The 21554-nt window shown below is 43.1% G+C and overlaps 1 protein-coding gene across 10 annotated transcripts in view; it reads right to left on the reverse strand.

Moving 5' to 3' along the window:
* The window catches only part of PDE10A (phosphodiesterase 10A), a 548616-nt gene that overhangs the window by 181263 nt on the left and 345799 nt on the right, over positions 1–21554 (reverse strand). The window contains exon 1 of one of the 10 annotated variants that reach the window (XM_065590412.1): positions 19145–19276. The exons of the other annotated variants lie outside the window; for them this stretch is intronic. The gene's annotated coding sequence lies outside the window, so the exon portion shown is untranslated. Of the gene's footprint in view, positions 1–19144; positions 19277–21554 lie in introns of those variants that run through there. 10 annotated transcript variants of the gene reach the window in all.

The following is a 21554-nucleotide window of genomic DNA, read 5'->3' on the forward strand; positions in this document are numbered from 1 at the left end:
TCAATTTCTACTCCCAGTGGAACATCTCCAGGGCCTCAAACTTTGACTAGCTGCTCGGTTCAGAAAAGGTGCAACAATCACTTCAGAAGCAGTAGAATCTTCAAAATGTGCTTAAAGTACCCAAATAATAAGAAAACAAATCTGAATCGCCTCTTTAAAGAAAAAAAAAAAAGTTAGTGCATGAAATTTGGAAAGCCATAACACTGATGTCACAATAGCCTATATTTATACTCCTGTTGTGTCATTATTTTTAAACAATAATATAAATTGTTTGTACTCAGCAATTACCTTTTCTAAGACTTTCTGTGTATCCTGTTCCTAAACCAAACAACATGCATGAAAATCATGTTAGTGTCCACTGCCTTTATATTGTTATTTCAATATCAAAACATGGACTTCCCATATTTTATCAGAGAGACTCCACAATACTCTATCTTTTTTGTCTAGCAAATACTACTTTGCACTTAAACTGAACTTTGAAACATTTTGAAATACATTCAATTAATTAAGCCCATGAGGTAGGCAAGAATTATGAACTCATTATAGATATTTTATAGAAGTAAAAACAGATACAGAAAGGCTAACTGATTTCTCCAAACTTATACAGCAAGAGCTGAGAGGAGAATCCAGGACCTGATTTCCAGTTCTTTGTTTCATTGAACAACTCCCTATCATCTTGAGGGAGCTAACAGTGCTCTCAAACTACTGACAATTGTTTATGTTAACACCCCTGCCAAAGCTTCTTAACACAAAAACAAAAAGCCTTTTAGTTTAAAAGGCTTTGACATCACTGACACAGAGGGACAAAACTTTCATGAGAATTTTAGCTTTAAATGCTAAAGCTGTGTTTTCATGTAAGTCCAAAACCATTACATCATTAGCATCTAACTCTCTGGAAGGCATATACAATATTTACAACTTCTAAGAATATGCCTATGAATATTTGGAACACCCCAGATTCTGTATGCAATGACAATACTGTTCGGACCTTATATGACATGAAGTAAGTATAAAAATGTTCAAGATCTTTCAATTAACAAGAATAGTTTCTCCTTTGATATCCTCATTCAAAAAATTAGCAAGGGTGAATATTTATGGTACAGAGAAAGCAGAATCAAAAGCCCCTCTCCCCTAAATGAATTTCATTGGCTGCCACCTGCTTGACAACAGAGGGCGGGACTAATGCATCCATTTTCACTGGTGGCAGTCTGATCACAGATATGTCAATACAGTGTCTTGCGTAAGAGGTGGTGTGACTCCATGCTGCCCCAGGAGCAGACAAAGGATTGAACTATGACTCAGTCCTTTGCTCCACTGGGGAAGTAATCGGTGGCAACCCTATACCTGATATAGACAAATTCCCCTCTGTGCTGACAGGAGCATTGGGAAGGCAGAGTCAAAGCTCCACTCACTCCCCACCCCTCTCAAATCATTCCCTATCAACCTGTATGGGAGGAAGAGTAGTAGCTCCATGGGACTTCTCCCCAACACCGCCCACCCCCCATTGTGGTTCACAATGCAGGGGGCCTACTCCCAATTGCTCAAAAACAGCAAGGATTTGAGAAAGGAAAAAACATTTCCAGAATATAGTCAGTCACAAGTAAATACAAATCTAGTACATTAGGCCAAGAGTTAAAAAATGAGTGCCTAAAGTTAGGCTTCTAAATCCTTATTTAAGCTCCTAAATAAATAGCCCGATTTTCAAAAGTGCTGAGCATCTGTCAACTCATATCAAACTCAACAAGAGCTACTCGGTGCAGAGCACTTTTGAAAATCAGGTGACATGATGGGCTAAATATGGCCTCAGACGCCTAGTTTAAGCATACATTTTAAAAAATCTTTATGTAGGTAATCTGCATACCTATACAGCACAATACTGTAAGGAAAGATATTATGACATAAAACAGGACCAGGCATGTAAATCAGACCATAAATACAAGACAATCATGGTAAATAATGTAATGAATTGGGGCTATACCTGTACAACTCATGAATTATGTTTGATATTGTGAAGTCTGATTATGAAAAACTGCTTTATCATCTGTGCCTACATGTATGAGTCCACCACTACTGAGAGGACCTAGAGCAGATATGCAACAGACATGGTCAATGGTGAAGGGTATGCTTATGTTCATTTAGGATAAAATGTGGTTTGCAGGGTGCTTATGCATAGGGAAGCATGCTGTGGCTCACCACCCTAGGAACATTCTAGAGAAGGCCAAGGGGAGGGGGGTGAGCTCAGCATGTGGAATGGAGGACTATGAGCATGTGATAAACAAATCCATATATGGAAAGGTTAAATCTGATTGGTTAGAGGTTTGTGTTATGTAACTTGTTATGTAAGTGCCATGTGCTATAAAATAACAATGGGAGGGGCTCCTTGCTGGAGGGACTCTGCCTGATTTTTGTACCAGGGGCTCTCCCTTTGTGCACATTGAATAAAGCCTTGTTGAATTGAATCGCATCGAAGTCCCTTGATTCTGCCCAGCATCTGACTCATTGGGAACCACAAAATCCCAACAATGGGAAATACTTAAGGTTAACAACAGTACTCACATCTCACAAAAAGTTACGCTAAAAAGCAGTTGCAACCTTAGAAAAACCAGCTTACCTGATTCCTCTGAAGGGATGGGGGAAGGTAGGAAAGTTACCAGGAAGAGAACAATAGAGGCTAGGTGAGAGCAAGTTCACAGAAGCTGGATAAGGGGATTCAGGAGGGAGAGAGACCACCTACCATGCAACAGGCCTGCATAAGGAGGGACAAGGTGGGTGAGGTAATATATCTTTTATTGGACCAACTTCTGCTGGAAAGAGATACAAGCTTTGGAGCTTACACAGATCAATTCTTCAAGCCTGGGTTTGAGAAGGGGGCACCCTACCCACCAGCCTTCCTGGACACTGATGGTCCCTAAAGACTCCCAAGGGAAGGGTGAGATAGAAAGGGACATGTGTGTAATGTTTCTTGGTTTATATGATCTGTATTCTCCTGTGCCTTACATAATTAAGTATAAAGAGCATAAAGGTGTTAGACCAGTGATGGGCAACCGGCGGGCCGCACTCCACCCATCAGGGTAATCCGCTGGTGGGCCGCAAGACACTTTGTTTACATTTGCTTCCCGCAGCTCCCACTGGCTGGGAACAGCGAACCGCAGCCACTGGGAACTGCAAGCAGCCATGCCTGCGGACGGTCAAGGTAAACAAACTGTCTTGCGGCCTGCCAGCGGATTACCCTAATGGGCAGCGGGCAGCCCGCAGGTTGCCCACCACTGTGTTAGACAGTGCAAAGTGTGTGTGTGTTGACTGTATTACAACTGCTGAGTGCCCAGGAGAGAGCCAAACTGTAACCAGAAGTTTCCCATCTTTGGAGTTGAGGTCTGTGAGAAGGATATGTTAAGTAACTTGGAGCATCTTGGGGTCAGTGTTGGTCCTGGGGGCTTAGGGCAGATGGGCTGAGGAGCTCCATTTCCAAGAAGGAGTATACCTATAAATAAATAAATAAATAAATGGAGATATACCTATTTCATAGAACTGGAAGGGACCCTGAAAGGTCATCGAGTCCAGCCCCCTACCTTCACTAGCAAGACCAAGTACTGATTTTTGCCCCAGATCCCTAAGTGGCCCCCTCAAGGATGTAACTCAAAACCCTGGGTTTAGCAGGCCAATGCTCAAACCACTGAGCTATCCCTCCCGGAGTCCAGGGAGGGACAGGAGGGCCAAGCGGTAGTGGATCACCGGCCTGCAGAGGGCGCTCCGGAGCTGGGATGAGCTAATTCCCAGGGACGACCAGCAGGAGGCGCCGCAGGGGTGAGTCCAGCTTGCTTACAAGGGGCCATGTTTACACTACCACTTACGTCAATATAACTTATGTCACTCAGGGGTGTGAATTAGCCACCCGCTCGAGCAATGTAAGTTACACTCACCCCAGTGCTTAGGTCAACAGCGCTATGTCGGTGGGAGAGCTTCTCCCACCGACATAGCTACTGCTGCTTGTTGGGGGTATATTAAGTCTATGGGAGAGCTCTGTCCCATCGGCTTAGAGAGGCTACACCAGAGAGCTTACAGCAGCGCAGATTCACGGTGCTGCTGTAAGCTCTCTAGTGTAGCCATAGACAGGCAGAGTCAGTGCCCAGGAAACGTGCCAGAATGACCAAGGGAAGAACCAATGCTGCAGCCTGATGAGGCTCTAGAAGTTTAACAAACCCCAGGGCATCCACAACAGCAGAAGCTTGGATTCCACTCACAGCAGCCCTAGTGGGTGGCCAGCAGGGAGCACTCACCAGAATCCATAACAATCTGCAAACCTGGATAGCACAAAACTGTAAGGAAAGATATAATATAAAATATGACCAGGCATGGAATCAGCCCACAAGTCAGAAAGAATCATGGCAGATATAGCAACTCCATAGGTCACGTTTCCATTCTAAGCCCTACTTTCCTTTTCCTCTAACTTTTGATTGGAATGACTTTTTATTTTTTTTTTTTTTTTTTTTTTGGCAAATAGGGATGCTAAAAATATGGCATGAGAACTTTTTCTGGTCATTTGGAAAGCACAAAATTAAACATGTTTAGATGTTATTCATTCAAAAGTCATATGAGTTTTAAAAAAATTTCCCAGTGTCCCATGATTTTTCAGTCCAGACATGCTCAGAAGGGCCATATAGGGGGTTGCGGGCAAACCACCCTCAATTCCTTCTCTATGTCAGTGTCCCCTAGGGACCAATAGGAAGCACAGGGGAAGGAAGGTGGACATTGGAGCACCCATATGACACACATCTTGAAGAACTACAGCTACTGCGCAAGGTGAGTCTCCTCTTTGAGTAGTGTCCCTATGGGAGTGCCACTTCAGGTGACTTCCAAGTTTCAGAACAGAGTCTAGAACTGAAGATAGTACTGCAAAAACAAGTACTGCATCAGATCTGATGGCATGGATAAGGGCATAATGTTTTGTAAATGTATGTATTGAAGCCCATGTAGCGGCCTTGCATATCTCAGATATTGGTACATTCTTCAGTAATACTGTAGACGTTGCCTGAGATCTTCCAACATCCTGTATGTATGGAAATAGGATTCCTGCTGAGAACTATGAGATTTCAGAAAAAAATACTGGTGAATAGATTGATTGAGATGGAAATCCGATAGAACTTTTGGTAAGAATTTATGATGTGGGTGCAAGAAGTCCTTATCCTTGAAGAATACTGTAAAGAAGGGATCTGCCATTAAGGACCTGATTTCCCCAACCCCACAGGCCATGTGATGGCAACTAATAAGGCAATCTTCATAGATAAATGGAGCTGGGAGCAATTTGCCATTGGTTCGAATGGAGGTCTCACAAGGTGATTGAGAACCATGTTGAGGTCCCAGGTAAGGGTAAGCTATATAAACATGAGGGTAGAGATTTCCTAACCCATTAAGGAATCTAGATGATGCTGGATGAGCAAATACAGAGAATGACACTTCACCTGGGGATGAAAGGCTGATATAATGGCCAAATGTACCTTAATTGAGCTGATGAATAATCTGATTTCTTCAGATCCAACAGATAATCCAGGATGAGTGGAAGTGTAACTTAATCAGTCTGGAAGGAGCAATGACCGCATCAATGAGAGAATCTCTTCCACTTCTGTAGGTAAAGTAGTGTGGGTTGAGGTCTTTCTAATATTTAATAGTACTTGTAGTACTTCCGCAGAACAGGAAGCCTCTATCCCCAAAAACTATCAAGGAATTACACTTGAGGCATAGAACCACTAGACTGGGCTGAAGCACATGACCCACATCCTGAGATTGGAGGTGAGGAATGGCTGGAAGCTTGAACAGTGGTTGAACAGATAGGTGAAGCAGGTACAGGGAACCAAGGTTGTCTTGGACAGTTTGGCACTATAAGGATACCTCTGGCTCTGTCCTATCTGATCTTGATCATGACCTGGGGAATTAAGGATGTAGGGGGAACTGCATAAAAAAGACCCTTCTTCTAAGATAGAAGGAAGGCATCTCCCAAGGAGTGGTGACCCAGATTTCCTCTTCAGCAGAAATGAGGGCACTACTTGTTTTTGGAGGTGGCAAAAAGGTTGACCTGCGGCAATTCCAATTTTTGGAATACGCTGCAGAGAATCTGAGCATCCAACTCCCATTCATAATCCTGTGAGAAGCATCTGAGGAGGGCATCGGCTGTGGTATTCTGAATGCCTAGGAGATAGACCACTGAAATATGGATCTGATGGGTTATGCAATCCCATAGCTTCAGTGCACAAGGAAAGAGCCTTTGCTCCCGCTGCTTGTTGATGCAGAACATGCAGGGCATGTTGTCCGTTATGACCCTGATTTCTTTGCCTTTTTTGAGGGGCAGAAAATGACAGCAAACATTCCTGACAGCCCTGAGCTCCAACAGACTGATGTGTAGACTGCTTTCCTGGGCTGTCCATCTGCCCTGAATCGTGAGGGCATTGAGATGTGCTCCCCATCCTAACATGCATTGGTTGTTAAAGCCACTCATGGGGCTGGGCAACAGAAAAGGACACAAGCACAGACGTTGATTTGCTCCTTCCAACAGCTTAGGTTTTTTTTTACTTGCAGAGGAACCATCACTTGTCCGTCCAGGGTGTCCCTGACCGGGGAGTAGATTGATCTGAGCCAACCTTGGAAGCATCGAAGACACAGCCTTGCATGATCAGTCACAAAGGTGCAAGCAACCATGTGTCTCAAGAACCGAAGAAAGTTCCTTATTGTGGTCTAAGGGCTTCCCTGAATTGCCCCTACCAGACTTGACAAAGTTGGCAATCTGTCCAAAGGAAGGTAGGCTCTGGCTGTCAATGAGTCCAAATACACCCTTCTCCTGGCTGTTCTTCCCAGGCACAAAGCCCCTTTCTGCCACTCATTTGCATGCCTTGCCACCTCTCTTTCTCTTTATGACCCAGGGTGTTCTCCCTTCTTGACTTGGCCCTCCAGACAGATCACTGTGTGCTTCCCCCTTCCGGGGGGTCAAAGTCCCATTGCACAACTGTCCTAGGGAGTCTTCTGGTCTACTACTTGGTCTGTACCACTTCCTCAGTGTCTGGTAGGGGAACCCGTGCCTGCCCACTACTCCAGGTTCCAGCCCAGGGACCCTACAACCAGCAGCCAAGGTCTGCACAGTCCCGAACCTTGCTATTATTTCCCTGGGCTGCTCCTAGTTTGCCTCTTTCTTCACCCTCGTCTGAGTACACCCTTCCCTCAAGACCAGGATCATAGGACTTCTATTCTCCCCCTGTTTTTTTCCTTTCCTTCTCTACAGCTAGAGTGAATGCAGGCCTCCACACTGCAGTCCCTTTCTGCTGCCAACTTCCTGGTTTTATCATAGCTTCACCTGTTCCTTCTTAGATCAGCTCTATGCCCAATCACAGGTTGCTTATCCCACCTAATTCCCCAGATTGTGTAATTCCTCAGCTGTGGCCTATCTAGTTATTTCTTAGCCTCATTAACCCTTTCAAGGCTGGTGTAGGGGTGAACCGCAATCACACCCCCTATAAACTGTATCCTTTGTACGAGCGTCAACGTGGATTTCTTTTCATTCAGCTGCAGGACGAACTCCTGGAACAGGGCGAGGGGAATGTGAGTTGACGATAACACTGATTCATAGGAGTAACCCTGGATCAGCCAGTCATTGAGGTATGGAAAGGCTAGGATCGCTTCCTGCTGAAGGTTAGGTTTTAGCAGAAAGAGTGGCTTTTTGAGAATACATTTGGAGATGATGATAGACTGAAGGAAAGCACCCAGTGTTGGAAATTATTCTGGCCTATGGGGAAGCATAGTTACTTCCTCTGCAATGGGTGTATTGCTATATGAAAATAGGCATCTTGTAGGTCAAGGGCTGAAAACCAATCCTCTTCCTCCAGTAAGGGAATTATAATTGCCAGAGTTACCATCCTGAACTTTTGTGGCTTCACGTACTTGTTTAACTATGTCTACACATACAGCACTGCAGTGGCGCAGCTGTACTGATACAGACTCCCCCAAGCAACAGATGCACTTAGAGTGGCCATCGCTTACAGGAATAGCCTCTCAGGAGGAGAAGCAGTGTTTAAAGCCTGGCAAGCCAAGCATGCCCTGTGAGATTAAACAAGTCTCCCGGAGGAAAAAGGGAGAGGAGAACAAAACAATCCACTCACTACCTACACAAACTATCTATACCTATACTAACAACTACAAACTAAGTATATTAACACTAAGGAGAAAGGTTTCAGAGTAGCAGCCGTGTTAGTCTGTATCCGCAAAAAGAAGAACAGGAGTACTTGTGGCACCTTAGAGACTAACAAATTTATTAGAGCATAAGCTTTCGTGGACTACAGCCCACTTTATGCATCCGAAGAAGTGGGCTGTAGTCCACGAAAGCTTATGCTCTAATAAATTTGTTAGTCTCTAAGGTGCCACAAGTACTCCTGTTCTTCTTTTTACTAAGGAGAAAGGAAACAGAAAGGCCACGGCACGCTCAAAGCAGACACGCTAAAGTTCCATTTCAGGCGTAGGTGATTGAGAAGGAACTGAGGGCACTTTGCCCGTGCACCCCAAGTAGCCTCCGTTTCTGTCACAAGGCAGTTTAGGATGCATGCTTGGGCATCATGGATACTGCTAGCTGGTTGTGGTCTCCTAATCAAATAAGTTGCCTGTCTTTTTATTGGCAGAACCTAGAGGCATTCAATTAAGCATTTTCAAAAAGAATTCCCATCACCTTACCATGAAAAAAAGTGATAAGAATGAAGCATGTTTCTCTAAAGGAGACTCCAACACTTGCTTAATAGAGTAGTTGGTACCCACAGATGTCTTCAGGCAAACACAGCTTACTACCTCATTAATTAAACTTAGATTGGGGCTTGAAGATAATTTTTTTGAAGACTATGGGCCAGATTTACAAAGTGGTAGGTGCTCAAATATGTCACTTTGAAACCTAAGACCCACCTGTTTCAATGGAAGTTAGGCACCTAATCTGTTTAGGTGCTTTTGAAAATCCCACTAGGCAACTATCTGCATCTTTGGGCGCCCAAATCCTTTGTAAAGCTGGCCCGAAGACTCTCTCTATTCTGTTGTTTGAAACAATTCATTTATATTTGAATAATTAATATCAAGTTATGGTAATATATTGTAATAACATTGTACCTTTCATAAAAGGACGACTGTCAGTTTAAATTAGTTTACAAACAAGGTGCCAACACATTTTTGCTGCCTGGCCAGACCACCATCACCACAAAGAGGCTCTGAGCAACAACAGTCTCATGGCTGCTTCTTTCCAGCCCACACACTGTACTCCTTCAGGCCACTGACTGAACTTGCCTGCCTGTTGTAACTGTAACCCCCACCTTTTTTTGAAGTCAAACCTTCCATCATTCCTTATTTGTCCTAGTCCTCTCTCTTCCTCTACCACTATATTAAATTGTGTCAACTACTGAAAGAAATAACAGCACCTAACTGTACACTCAGATGCTGCACTTTGGTCTAGATATTGTGTAGATGACTGAACATGTAAAAATTTCAACTGCCATGCTCACTACGATGGGCTGCGTTACAAGTGCTGAAGGCTTATCCAATGTGTCAGCTCAGTGTGACACAAGAAAATCTTTGTTTTCTCTTAAATTGGTTACAAAGTTCATAATATGTATCAGTAAGGTTACCTGCTTTACATACACCATTGTGTATGGCACAGTATTTACAGAAGCAATAAAATGCTACTGACATAAACTACAGCATTCTCTAGACTTAGCCTCACTGATATCTCTATTCATGCCTAAATCACTTCCTTCTCGACTTCTGCAACTCCCTCTCATACGGGCTTAAATCCACACACCAAATTTCAGGAAGTCAAGAATACTGTGGCTGCATTCTGCAGTCATGCCAGGAAGTGAGTTTATTTCATCTCTGCCCTCCATTGCTTTTACTGGCTTCCTATAGCCACCTCCATCTTCTATTCTAAATTGACCTCTTGGTTTTCAAAACTTTCCCTGGACTCACTCTCTCTCTGATCCATTCTTCATCTCTTGCCTGCTCATCCTGCTCCTCTAATCTTGACTTTCTCTCTGTCCACACCTGGCAATTTTCCATAGTTGGGAGTGGGGGGGGTGTCACTCTTTCTTTTGTCTTGAGCCATAATTCTGGAATTCTCTCCCCCTTCTCTGAACAACTGAGTCACTGCCTCTTTAAATCTTGCCTAAAAGAAACTTTCATTTTCCCTTAGATTATGATTGTGTAACTTCTTTGCGCAGCATTTTGTGATACTTGCTATGAAAGAAGCCATGTAAAAAATACAGTGTAAAAGTGAATGAAGTTGCTCCATCACATTCATTTAACTATAGTTTAATGATGACATGCAAAACACTGTACATCTGTTTTTGCTGTTCTGGAGGGAGTAGGAAAGCTGTGAAAGGAGCTCAGTCTATTGTTTTTTTGGAGGAGAATGGGAGGGATTTTCCAAAATGCATAACACACAAATTATGAGTTTTAAGCAATATGCTGCCAAAAGATTCAGGCCAGGGGCCAACATGTAGGTTGGTCTCTGAATTTCTCACGTGAATTACTGGGAAAAAGGCAGAGCTGAACAGACTTTTGCATCATTAAAAAAAATGTTTAAAACTTATGGCGTTAATTCTTTATTTTTATGGAACCATCAAGGTTGCCCTATTAAAGTTATCAAACAAAGTGACTGTAAATATAGAATTAACTGATCTTTCTGTACTATCCTTTCTGTAACTGTTCTTCAAGATGTGTTGTTCATGTCCATTCCATGTTAGGTGCGTGCACACTGCATGAACCAACACCAGAGATTTTTTCCTCAGTTATATCTGTTGGGCCATCTCTAGCACCCACTGGTGCCACATGCCTATGCGCGGGTATAAGGGGCACTGCTGACCCTGCACCCTCTCAGTTCCTTCTTGTCAGAGTACTCAGACAGAGGGGCAGGAGCATGGGTCACGGAATGGGCATGAGGAACACATCTCAAAGAACAACAATTACAGAAAGGTTAGTAACCGCTTTTTTTCCTCGAGTGCTTGCTCATGTCCATCACATCTTAGGTGACTCACAAGCGGTACCCTAGGAGGTGGGCTCATAGTTCATGGATATGCGGATTGCAACACTGCTCTCCTGAACCTGGTGTCATCTGAAGCCTGCTGGATGATGGTATAGTGGGAGGAGAAGGTATGCACTGATAACCAGGTTGCGGCCCTGCAGATGTCTTGGACTGGGAGCTGGGCCAGAAGCGCCACTGATGAGGCCGGAGCTCTCGTCAAATGAGCGGTGAAGGTTGCTGGAGGTGGGATGCCTGCCTACCAATAGCATGCCTGAATACAGGTGATTATCCAGGATGAGATTCTCTGGGCTGAGACCGGCAGGCCTTTCATCCTTTCTGCTATTGCTACGATCTACAGAAGGGCCTGGTCCTCTCAATATAGAAGGCAAGGGCACATTTAATGAAGAGTGAAGAGATTGGTCTTCTGAATTCTTGTGTGGTTGTGGGAAGAAAACTGGCAGGAAAGTGGCCTGGTTACTATGCAACTGCGAGACCATCTTTGGAAGGAAGGCTGGGTGGGGGCGCAGTTGGACCTTGTCCTTAAAGAACACCATATATGGTGGTTCTGACGTAAGGGCCCTGATTTCTGAGACCCTTCTTACCAGCATAATCACTATTAGGAAGGTGATCTTCCAGTAGAGATACAGAAGAGGGCATGATATTAGCAGTTCAAGGAAGGGCCCACGAGTCTTGACAGGACCAGGTTTAAGTCCCACGGTGGAATCAGTTTGCGAATTTGAGGGTGTAGTCTTTCTAACCCCTTAGGAAAGCGAATGAACATCTCATGCAAGAAGACTGACTTGCCGCTCACTGGAGGGTGGAAAGTTGAGATCACCACTAGGTGTACCTTGATAGATGCGAGGGCCAGACCTTGTTATTTCAGATGGAACAGGTATTCCAGCACAGATTGAAAGGACCACCAAAGACAAGACTGACCTCATTGAGAAGACCATACCGAGAAACATTTCCACTTGGCCAGGTTAGTAGCTTTGGTAGACGGCTTTCTACTACCCAGCAAGACCTGGCTTTGAACAGGCTTGCGGTTCCAGATTCAATCACGGAGCTTCCCGGGTGAAGGGAAGGGCCCCGAGGTTCAGGTGGAGTAAACGGCTGTGGTCTTGTGAGATCAGGTCCGGGCAGGTTGGAGGCAACAGCTGAGGCACTATTGGTAAGTGTAGTTGTGTGCCAAAACAGTGTTGGTGTGACCACGCAGGGGCCCTTGCCTTGTCCTGCCTGACTTTCAGAAAGACCTTGTGCACCAGAGGAAATGCATAGTAAAGGAGTTCTGTCCAAGGGAGCAGAAAAGCATTTGAGATGGAGCCTGGGCTGAGACAGCCTAGTGAGCAAAACTGCTGATGTTTTCTGTTCTGCCTGGTTGCGAAGAGGTCTATCTGGGGAGACCCCCACAACTGGATGATGTACTTGGTCACTTCTGGGTGAAGGGACCACCGGTGGTAAGAAAAGAAAGGTCTAATGAAGTGATCTGCAAAGGCATTCTGGGCTCCCGGAAGATGGGAAGCCTCGAGGGGAATGGAGTACTTTACATAAAAGTCACACAGACAGAAGGCCTTCCGGCACAGGGTAGAGGAGCACACTCCTCAGTGTCTGTTGATGTAAAACATAGCTGCCGTGTTGTCCATAAGTGCTCGAACTACTCTGCCTGTGATCTGGGGAACAAACACTTGGCAAGCTATGCAGACCGTTATGAGCTCCCTGACATTTATGTAAAGGACCTCTTCCTGGGACCACAGGCCCTGCATCCTGAGGTGTTCAAGGTAGGCTCCCCAACCTAGATTGGATGTGTCCAAAATTAGGGATCCTGAAGGCTGATGGGTGGTAAAGGGAACACTCGCAGCTACTGACTGGGGGCCCACCACCAGTCAAGGGATGCGAGTCCCGGGGCAGGAACCGTCAGCACTGAGTCCAAGTGGTGTCTGTTTGGTGAGTACACTGAGGCCAGCCACATCTGCAAGGGTCTGAGGCACAGCCTTGCATGTCATACCACATAAGTGGACAGAGCCATGTGCCCCAAAAGTATGAGCTGTTGTGACGGGGTGAGCCTTGACCCTGGATATCAGATCCAATATCATCTGGAAACAGGCCTATGGAATGAAGACTCTGGCCTGGGTCGAGTCTAGCACTGTCCTGATAAACTCTGTTCTATCTACTGGGACGAGAGTTGACTTTTGTTTATCAACAGGCCCAGTATTTGGAAGGTGGCTTGGACCAGGCTGATGCTGTTCCTTAGTTAAGTCTCTGAGTGGCCCTTGATCAGCCAGTCATTGAGGTATGTGTAGACTTGATCACCTTGCCAAGGGGCTGCCAACAGGCCAAAGGGGAGGATGGTGAATTGGTAATGGGTTTGGGTTACAATAAACCTGAGGAACCTTCTGTGGCCTCGGAAGATGGAAATAGGCATCTTTAAGTCAAGGGCGGCATACCAGTCCCCTGGATTTAGGGAGTGTATGATGGAGGCCAGGGAGACCATGCCGAACCTCAGTTTCTTGAGATATCTGTTGAGGCAGTGCAAGTCCAGGATTGGTCGAAGGCCTGGCACTAGCGGGGGGAACTGCACTGGGGTTTGGTGCCAGGTAAGAGCTCAGAGCCCCATGCTCCCTTCTGCTTGTTGAGCTCATTGAAGCTGGTGGTTGTCCCATCGGGTTCAATGGTACCGGGAGTGATAGTAAATCCCTGCCCACTGCAAAGGCCTCTGGGGTAGAAGGCATCGCGATCCTGCTGTTACCGCAATGACTTCCTGGCATTGGTGGGAGGTCCCGCACCGGACTCAACGACACCTGCGAGTGGGGTGGAGTCTACAGTGCTGCTAGGAGACCAGGAGTGCAAGAGTAGCCTGACATGGGTCGAACTCCACTGCTTTCCCTGTTTGTTCTTTCTTGGTACCGGAAGGTGTCCCATCCATCTCAGACTACTGCTTCTTATGTTTCTTCTTTGGCACCGGAGATGGAGAATGGTGCCAAGAAATGTCCGGTGCCGGAGAGTCACTTTGCACCGAAGCTGAGGTGCTCGGTGCCAAATCTGATCAGTATGGCTCCAATGCTGATCCAAGTGTGGCTTCCATCAGGACAGCCCTCAGTCTAGCCTCCCTGTCTTTCTTTATGGGGGTCGCTCACTGGCACAGGCTTGCTGCAGGAGGCACAAGGTTTGAAGCCCGGGGACCAGTGCATGCCCATCCCCAGAGACAAAGGGAGCCCCTCTATGCCAAGAGAGGGGGACGAACTATATACACTATACTATTTACACTACTATTAACTAAGACTAATAAATCTAAGTTGAAGAGAAAACCACTGAATAATGCCTTGCTGAAGCAAGAGGAGTTGTTCCAGCCACTGTCATGAGCAGTAAGAAGGAACTGAGAGCGCGCAGAACTGGCATGCTCCTTTTACCAGTGCATACGCATATGGCACCAGAGGGTGCTAGAGTCAGTCCGACAGATACCACTGATGGAAAAATCTCTGGCAATGGTGCACGTGGCGCGCACACACCTAATGTGGAACAGATATGAGCAAGCACTCGAAGAAGAATGACAAGTTCTCCTTAATTAATGCCAACTTGTACAGAAATATATTAACATTTTAAAGCACTTAAAATATGGTGCACAAATGACAAAAGAGTTAATTAATATTTAAGGCCAATCCGCTATCCTTAACTAATAGAGTTATTGTAAAGTGGCTTTGACAGATGTATTTCAATCTTCATTCAAAAATCAATTTAAGTGATTATAAACATACTGTAGTTTGTGGTGTTTTAAAATAAATAGTATGGTAATATAAAGAACATCAGAATCACTATATCTAGTTACAAAGAAGGGGGCATGATGATGCTTACCCCACAGAAGTCAACAGACCATCTCCACTGACTTCAGTGAAAGCAGATTGAATCCCTCATCACAAAACGTAAATAACAAGAACTATTTACATTCAAATAGGAAGCTGTCCTCTTGTCAGTCTGATATTGTAAAGAATACTGAATGTCTGAGATGGAAGGTGACTTTCAAAGTTATATGGTAACTGTATTTATTTTCTAAACTTTTTTTAATCAAGTATTTTATATGGATAAACATAACTTACAGTTTTAAAAGTCATCAATTCAAATGGGAACTGAATAACCTGTTCTCCCACATCAGATTTCAGAAACTCCTATTGACTTCAATTGGGGATATTCATACCCTACTGCAAGATAATAGGGACTCAAGTCCTAAGGTGAAATCCTGACCCCACTTAATTTATTGGGAATTTTGCCATTGTCTTCAGTGAGGCCAGGATCTTACCCTTAATTTACAACATCAGGTTCTACCTCCTGTTGGGAAGTAAAATTAAATAGCAGATCCAACAGAGAGACACGATTTAGAGTCATGGAGATAATGAAACAGTGGTTGGTATTTCTAAGATCTTAAGATAATTCATTTTTATTATGTATTATTTTTGTACTAAATATTTAACTGTCTATTGATCATTGCTGTTTTTCTTTCAAATAAAAGTTCATGCAAAAGTTCTAAAATACTTGGTTATCCATCGGACCAGACTGCTCCAAACATGTCAGGTAAATTATGTTTGAATAATTTATTATTTTAAATGTACACTGCATATTCTGTTTTTTATATATAAGTAAATATGCACATAGTCAAAAAGGTTTGACCAATGAATGGAAAAATTCCCCCCCTCATCCCCTGAAATACCAATAGGGCTAAAGTGATTAGCTTACACAGTGGGTTACCTTATGCCAAATTTCATTTCAATATCATTCAGATGAACTATCCACATGGGCGCCTCACTTCAACAGTCCCTTATCTGACTGTTCAGTTGGGAATTAACATGATATTTTTCACAAAGAGATAAAAACAGTGCTCTGTCCAATATTCCCACTCTGAATAAAATCTGTTTGAATGCATGAGACAGTGTATAATCTGCTACCAATACAGTCACTCCTACATTACCTCCTACTCAATCATTGTGAGCCCAATCCTGCAAGCTCTCCATGACTGGAACTCTGACTGACTTTAATAGGAGTTCCACGTGCAGAGAGAGCCATTGTAGGATAAGGCTCTTGATTGCCATATTGTAAAGCTGCATTTTGAGTTACCCAGAATATGAAATGAGCTATATAGAACTAAATTCTATTATACTGCTTTTGAGAAATATGCAGAAGAGATTTTTCCAAACTATTGTGTGTTTACAGTCAGGTGTGCATTGCATAGGTAAGGCTGAATTGAGTTTTGTACTTAAAGGAGCAATTCAACCATGTTGTTATGCATGAAAAACATAATATATATCTGTCCAAGTTACAGTACTTATTCTTCGAGTACAGAATGATTTTTCTGAGAACTTAAAAGTAAACTGATTTGCAGTAAAATTAATTTTAAAATGGTCCTTAAAAATACAACATTCTATGTTAAACTTTTTTGTCCCAAATTATCTTAATAATGGAATAATCCAGACTTTTCAAACTTCCCATCCATCAAGTAAAACTCACTAAAATCTCAATGCACTTGGTTACATTTAAAACAAATGGTCATTTTTGCCATTATTCTTCATAATTGAAAGTTTCCTCTTCAGCAGGGTCTGACAAACACTGCTCTGCTGCAGAGAATTCCATGACAAAACGGCTGACATACTCTATTGTTTTCAATGGGAATGAGGATAGAAGTTCCTTTAGCAAAGATGCCCCAATGGGCACTGCCACCCATTGTTTCCATTCAGAGTGAAGAAAAGCTGCCCTTAGGAAAGAGAGTGGTCCACTATACTGTCCTTAACTATGGAGTAACTACCAGGGCCTCCATTATATGTACACAAACCATGTCACATATGTGAAAGTGATATCTATCTCCACTAGGACATACACTTAAATACATAACTCTTTTTCATCTAAGGATATAGCTACACTTCAAGCTGGGGAGTGATTCCCAGCACAAGGAGACATACATCCATGCTAGCTCAAACAGATTGTACCTGTCCAAGATGCCATATATTCAGGCCCCTCCTGCTGCTCACAATGCTGTGGCTACACCTCTATTTTTAGCTCAATAGCTCAATCTTTGAGCTGGAAATCACACCCTCTGCTCAAAATGTAGACATATACTAGATGTAGTGCACACTAAAAAAATGACAGGTTTCAGAGTAGCAGCCGTGTTAGTCTGTATCCGCAAAAAGAAGAACAGGAGTACTTGTGGCACCTTAGAGACTAACAAATTTATTAGAGCATAAGCTTTCGTGGACTACAGCCCACTTCTTCGGATGCATATGCATTGTTCTTCTTTTCACTAAAAAAATGTTTCCTTCTTTCTCCTAAATGGAGAATTCCACTGTCCTCTGTCCCCCAAAAATTTACGCTGGCCCAAAACAGGCTGTATTTGGTCCTGGATTAGTTACTGATTTAAAAGACCAATAAGACCAAGCCTGCAGTGTTAAAATTGGGAGCCAGGATTAACTTCTAGCCTCGAAAGTCACAAAACATCAGACTTCAAAGCTGTGATATTTTACTAGATATAAAAGTAATTTAGGGAACTTTTAGAGGTTTTTAAGACTTACAGTGAGGTCTGTACAGATGGACTGAAGACAACCAAATTATTTGGCTTTACAGGCAAAAGGATGCAGAAAGTAGCCCCAATAAAATTTTTACAAACTGAAATATTTCTAAAAAAAATTTTTTTTTCTGAAATGTGCGACACATACACAGACTATCATGATGGTGTAATATAATAAAGCTTTTACCACCACTCACAATGACCCCCACAACTCACTCATGGCTTCCCAATTTATCATTAATATGGCCATCCCAAACACATTCTTAAAACCTTTTTATACTATGTCATCACGTATTCCCTACAGATGATGCCAACTGGCTCAAAAATGGTCAAATAAAATTAAAATACACACACACACACACCCCTAAAATAAAAATATATATGCCAAGTTATAGGTGAGGTGAACTTTTATAGGCAATCTGCATATCCATGAAAATAGGACCTTTAAACAAAAGGTTTACACAACCATTACTTACATAAATCCATCATATGAAGGAACCAAACACAGCTCATAAGCTCCAGCATTAATTCAAAAGAGTTTCAGTGATCCATAGATGACTGCCTGAAAATGGCAGCTAACTGTCCCCATTTTTTCCTGTATACATCTTAACATTGAGCAATATTTGGTAAAGAGGACACTAAAGGTTTTTGTTGATACACAAGACATTACCAAGAAAGAGAACACCCAGGAGTATATTATCAAATATGTTTGCACTTCTTTAATGATCATTAGGCAACGTCTACATGAGAGACCTTACAGTGGCACAGTTGTACCAATGCAGCTACGCTGCTGCAAGCTCTCCCATGTAGCTGCTCTATACCGACAGGAGAGAGTTCTGCCATCAACATAATTAAACCACCGCAATCAAGCGGTGGTAGCTATGTCAGTGGGGGAGTGTCTCCCACCGAAATAGCACCGTCCATGCCAGTGCTTCTGTCAGGGTAACTTATGTCACTCAAGAGGGGTTTTTTCCCCACACCTGAGCGACATAAATTTACCAACAAAAGCGCTAGTGCAGACACAGCCTTAGAAGTATCAAAACTGGAAATGCATTATAAAATTTTACAGAATAAGAACCATAAAGAGAGAAGATAAGGAACAACAGTAAGCAAAGGAAAACCAGTAAGAATATTGTCAGTTCTCATACTCCATAGAGACATTCAATACTATCGAATTATATTAATACTATTACATTTCAATATATTACTTAAATTGTGTAATATTTTGAGACAACACATGCTTTATCTAAAATTATTCTTGATTTCATGACATGTCTTTCAGGTTCTCAGCAAGAAATTGGGTTCTTGAAAAGCGTACTTCACAGAACTTTTACGTAGCACTCTGTAATACGCAAAAAATGGGTTCAGACATCCCATTTTAAAAACAATACATGCTGTATTCTGCATCTGATGCAACAAGCATAATGAAGTACACATTATGAATGATGAATTAAACACACTTTTTTCTAGCGGACATTTATTCTTGCCAAACAATTTAGAAATAATGCTAAATAGTTTAACAGACAGGACTCTGGCTTCAATTCAAGAAAAGCAATAAGATGTTAAAAAAATACCTCAACAAAGCTGCCTTTTTCAGACAAAGAGCCTTTTTTCCCCTCTGGCACAGAAGTTTGGGAACAGAGCCAAGGTGCTACTTATCAGCTGTTTGACATCAGGGGAGAACTGCTTGCGTCAGTAGGGCCAGTAGAGACCCCAAGCTTATGGTAATGGACCATGTGGTTCTTATCTTATCAGTTGCAGGGTTTGGCACTTCAATCCATTGCAGTGTGAACAGAAAAAAAAATAAAATAAAAGCAGGAAGGTGTGTATAATTGGAAGGGAGGAGTTGAAAGATGACTAGTGAACCAGGTTATGGTGTGTTACAGCTGGCAGCCCGATTCTGTTTGAGGCTTAGTTTATTGTACAGTGTTGGGGGGAGGGCATAAGTAGCTTTTCTCACAGTCCCCCCCCATTTAAGGTTCAGGCAGAACTGCAACCCCTGTGTTGTGTGTGCCACAGGGATTGCTCCTTCCCTGTTTGCCTGGGAGCAGGCAGGGCAATATCTCTGCCCCCTCATATACACCAACCAGTAGAACTGGCTACTCGGGTAAGGGGGAAATAAGCTGCACCCCACAAGGGGGTGTTATACCAAACACACTGCCTCCTCATGACCAAAAGCTTTCTGCGGCAGTACAGCACCACATGACACCTTACTATGGAATGCATCTAAATTGCACAGCATAGTCCTTAGCACAGCTTCAGTAGGACTTATTACTACAGAATATTAGTTTTGGAGTCATACTGTACCACAAGGTACATAACTCACCATGCCTAATACCTGATTGCACAAAATTACCATTTATTTTTAATAATTAGAAAAACATTCACCCAGAAAGGCAATCATAAAGTAAAACATTTCCTTTTCAACAGTGCTATGCCAATTGAAAAATTAGTAACTTACAGATACCACTCAGAAAAATATAAATCTTCCCACCTCTCTCTCTCTCTCTCTCTCTCTCACACACACACACACACACACACACACACACACACACTGTATGTGCGAGTTGGTGAAACAGAAAGCTTCTCCTTTGGATAAATTTCCTTTTAAGTAATACACATCTCTGCTGAGAATGAGAGTGCAGTTACCCCATATGTTCTAAAGCTGCATCATAAGGCACATATTATACAAGCTTCATTGAGAAGCTGGTTAAAATATCTGTGGAAACTAGCAGTTTTATGTCCTTGACTAATTATAATTCTGTTCAGATTTTTTCCTTCCAAAGATTTGTTACCTTATACTGCAGTAAACCAGACTAACAATAACAGCAGTACACAATATGGTGGAATTGCATAACATTTTAGCAGCCGCACAGAAACCTTATTTATTAAAGATTCAAGACAGTTTTCTATAACTTTTATCCCCTCTTACCAAAGTCAGAATTAGCAATGGGCAGCTTATGGTGAACCTCTGATGACTTTAATGAAGGTTCCTTGCTTTGTTATTCCAAATACATTTTATATAAATAATGTAACTAGAAATAAATATTTTGCTGCATACAACCGCCCTTTACTCAAAACATTACTTAAGTTTTGTCCATCATGTTATGGCAGCTCTCTCAACCATAATAACCTCAGGCAGTTTGGGGCCTAGCGTTGAGCTTAAGTATTATTCATCTGAAGAGGCAATATACTTTTATGGTAAAAATATACTACAATAAATGATCAATTAAACAAAACCATACCTTAAGCCTTGGTCAACATTGCCACTAGAAAAATTAAAGCTATACTACAAGCTAAATGTATTTTGCTGAATTTTCAGTACACGTAATACACTTTCCTCACCCCAGCTTTATAAGAAAGCTCCTCCTCCATTTATAAACTGGCACACCGCCAGATTTTGCTTCTGAATTTCAATTTATCACAATAACTGCACTATTACCCCTGAAGCCCTACAACAGCTGCTTAGAGCTACACAGAGACTTTGGATCTCATTGTCATCTGGGGAGAAGCATCAATGCAGGAAGCTCTTGTGGCCAGCTACTGGAATAAAGACCTTTTTGTAGACATCGTTAGGCAGTTGTCCACAAGGGCCACAACCGGTACTCCAACCAGGGCCAGGTAAAGAGCAAACAGCTCAAGAGGACCTATATTAAAATAAGGGACAACAGGAAAAAAGCCAGCAGGCAACATGTAACCTGTCCATTTTTTGAGGAACTGGACAGGATTTTACATAACTACATGACCACTCAACCCAAGCAGCTTGTGGAGCTTGCTGGCTACCTTCTCCCTGGTTGAGTACAAGGAGACCAGTTAAAAAATCACCCCAAAAGGGGGTAGGATCCTGGGGGGGGCAGTTAGGGTGGGGGGGTCTCAGGAGGGGGCAGTTAGGGGACAAGGAACAGGGAGGCTTAGGTAGGGGGTGGGGTTCTGGAGGGCAGTTAGGAGCAGGGGTCCCAGGAGGGGGCAGTCAGGGGACAAGGG

This window comes from Chrysemys picta, chromosome 3 (genome assembly GCF_011386835.1).
Source record: "Chrysemys picta bellii isolate R12L10 chromosome 3, ASM1138683v2, whole genome shotgun sequence".
Taxonomy (NCBI): Eukaryota; Metazoa; Chordata; order Testudines; family Emydidae; genus Chrysemys; species Chrysemys picta.